The sequence below is a fragment of the Chrysemys picta genome, unplaced genomic scaffold, assembly GCF_011386835.1.
Source record: "Chrysemys picta bellii isolate R12L10 unplaced genomic scaffold, ASM1138683v2 scaf989, whole genome shotgun sequence".
Taxonomy (NCBI): domain Eukaryota; kingdom Metazoa; phylum Chordata; order Testudines; family Emydidae; genus Chrysemys; species Chrysemys picta.
In genome coordinates this window covers 20,550-24,000 of record NW_027053696.1, presented here as the reverse complement: position 1 = coordinate 24,000, position 3,451 = coordinate 20,550, and the positions used below count along the sequence as shown (strand labels likewise).

Below are 3,451 nucleotides of genomic sequence, written 5' to 3'. Positions count from 1 at the left end.
CCCTTCCCCCCACCCCCTTTGTCTTTCCTTTTTAATGTCAGAAGAGGGCTGAAGAAAAGAGGAAAGCAGGACAACTGAAAAAGCTAAAAGAAAAATACCTTGCCAAACATTTAAAACAATTGTGTATTGAAACCTACAAACCAAAACTATGAAATTTTGAATCAAATTGTTTTACATTTCTGTTTTTACCAGCTGTAGTTCCAACGTGCTTGATTCTGGGCCGCTGAGCTTGTGATGTCACTAACAACTGTGAAATATGAGCGGCTGATTCAAACTCCGCTGAATTAAATAGGAATCTTTCCACTGACTTCAGTGGGCTTTGTCTCAGGGCCTTATGATTCAAAGGTGTACAAGACTATACAAGCTGCAAGGCAATGGAAAATTAGTCACGTTGAGAGAGGGATGGGCGATGGGATGGGTCACTTGATTATTACCCTGGAGTGGGTTACCTAGGGAGGTGGTAGAATCTCCTTCCTTTGAGGTTTTTAAGGCCCGGCTTGACAAAGCCCTGGCTGGGATGATTTAGTTGGGGATTAGGTCCTGCTTTGAGCAGGGGGTTGGACTAGATGACCTCCTGAGGTCTCTTCCAACCCTGATATTCTATGATTCTATAATACCTGAGCTCAGACAGCCATAACACCTAATTAATGCGTTCAATGAATCAAAGCCACCCTCGGTGTAATTGGTGCCGTGCGGATTAATTTGACCTACTCTTTCCTACTGTGTTATTAAATGATGCAATTTCTGTCACAGTTACAGAGTATGAGGTTAGGGGTATATTACATACTGCTGTTTTCACTGCAAGCTGGGTACTCTCCAGAGCTGGTCCAAAAAGGTGTTTGTTTTTTTGTGTGGAGACCAAAATCTTTTTGCTAAAAAGTTAATATTTCAACACGGAAGTACCACAGGGCTGCATCTGATACCACACACCACCAATCTCTTCCATGGGCCAGGCTCCCAGGCTCCACTACATCCCCCCCATGATGAATGATGGCCTCTGCTCTTGCTGAACTGCCCTGGAACATCACCAGAGTCCCACAGCCTTGGTTTAGGGAGCAGTGGTGTTTGGTATGTTGATAGAAATCTTATAATTTCCAGGGAAAATATAATTTCATGGCAAAAATATTTGAATGGAAAATCGAATTTCCCATCAAAAAAACTTCCCAAGAAAAATTTTCACCCAGGCTCAGTAACAAATTTAGAATCAAAGAAAGAGAAAGTTAGATACAGGTGAAACATACTAATTGTTTGCAGCTGTAGCTGATATCTTCTCAGTCATTCCTGGTTTCAGAATCACTTCATTGTCCTGGCCCCTATAGGTGGAATGTAAAACCTGTAAAACATGTAAGAATACTCCAGATTATCTAGCTATTTATAGCATGCCAATCACCATGGTATGCTTTGCCGTTCCCTTGCAAAGTAGGAAAGCTAGGTTCGCTCATTTTGCTTGATGGAGACCACATGATGACCAGAGGAGCTCAGGAGGAGACCACAGCATGTTCCGGACTTCTGCAGTTCACAAAACTATCTTTCTTGCATGCATATTATCTGCACACAGTGCTCAGGTTTAAGATGCTAAATAAATCTATGGTATATGGTAGAGAAAACTCACCCTCTCCATATTATTTTATATACAGTTCAGTGCACATTCTCACAGAGGACGCACACACACCATGCTCTCTTTTGGAAATGTTACCCTTGTTCTTACTTTATTTGTTGCTCCCTTAACTTAAAAGAAAGTCCATTGGGATGGAAATTACCTTTCTCCTCCACACGCATGGATACAAAAAAGGCAACAATTTCTACAACAACCCCATAGGGGACATAAAGGGCTGCAGAGTATCAGGAGGGTTTGCAAAACTGCCTTTGGTTCAGCCATAGAACCACACTTCATACTTGCAACTGCATAACCAAACCAAACACAGTACAAAGAAGAGGGAGATAGATTAGATGCCCCCCTCTTCTTTCCCAATACAAATAGCTCTGTGCTTTCGAAGCACATCACATATATTCACACACGTGCAACAGGTGCCTGCTGTAATTTTGCTGGGGTAATCGCCTAATAAAGCCCTGATTTTAGGTGGGGCCAGCAGGCCGTGTTGGAATACAAACAGATTAATAATAATAACAATACAATAATGAACAATACTCCCAAGGGCTCTGTGAAATTACATTGCAATGGGAAGGGAATTTAATTCACCCGTTTCCACTCCCCATCACTAAACCAGTACTGAGTTAAACAGTTAAACAAGAATTGGTTAGGAGTTTATTCATTGCTCTCCTCAGGGCATCCTTCACCTCCTTGTTCCTCAGGCTGTAGATGAGGGGGTTCAACATGGGGATCACCAGCGTGTAAAACACTGAGGCCACTCTGTCTCTCTCTGTGGAATAGCTGGAGGTGGGACATAAATATATGAAGAATTGGGTGCCATAAAACAGGACCACAACGGTCAAGTGGAAAGAGCAGGTGGAGAAGGCTTTATGTCGGCCCTCAGCGGAGCGGATCTGCAGGATAGTGGAGATGATATAAACATAGGAGAGGATGACAGTCACAAAAGTGCCCACTGTAAAGCAGCATGTGAAAACAAACATCACAATCTCCTTGATGCGGGTGTCAGAACAGGAGAGCGCCAAGAGTGGGGGGATGTCACAGAAGAAATGACTGATGATGTTGGAGCTGCAGAATGACAGCCGAAATATAAAACTTGTGTATATCATTGAATCCACAATCCCCACAGCGAACGCCCCAGCCACCAACTGTTTACAAAGCTGCATGGACATAGTGACTGTGTAGACCAGCGGCTTACAGATGGCCACATAACGGTCATACGCCATCACAGCCAGCAAGAGGCTCTCAGCATCTGCAAAAGCGATAGAGAGAGACATTTGCACAGCACAGGCAGTTTTAGAAATGCTTTTCCTCTCAGCGAAGAAATTCAACAACATCTTAGGGGAAATTGTCGAGGAAAAGAAAAGGTCACAGAAAGACAAAATACTGAGGAAAAAGTACATGGGGGTGTGGAGTTGGGGATCAATCGTGATTAACAAGATCATTCCTCACCAGGGTGATGACATAAATCAGTAGGAACAGCACAAACAGGGGAACCTGCAGCTCCGGACGATCTGTCAATCCTGAGAGAATGAACTCAGTCGCCTCCGAGTGATTTCCCTTTTCCATCTCCTCTGAACAGAGATCAGGCAGCTACAGAGATGTGGGCAGGTGAATGGTGCGAAAAACATGTCCCTTCTCCTTAATGAAGTGAGTGAAGATAAATGGAGATCAGTTTCTCAATGGACATCAGTACCCGCTCAGGGAAGGGCTTAGTCCACAGAGCCAGATGTTCACAGCTGGTCATTCCAGGTGTTCGATAAGATGCACACACTATGCAAATACAATAACCAGCAGGTTAATCATGCTCCACACACAAACGCTCCTGTTCACTAATCCGAA

The 3,451-nt window shown here is 43.7% G+C and overlaps 1 pseudogene; it reads right to left on the bottom strand.

The window, feature by feature from the left end:
* Positions 1–2,235: 2,235 nt before the first annotated feature.
* On the bottom strand, positions 2,236–3,178 carry LOC101941726 (olfactory receptor 5AR1-like; annotated as a pseudogene).
* Between the last annotated feature and the right edge of the window lie 273 nt (positions 3,179–3,451).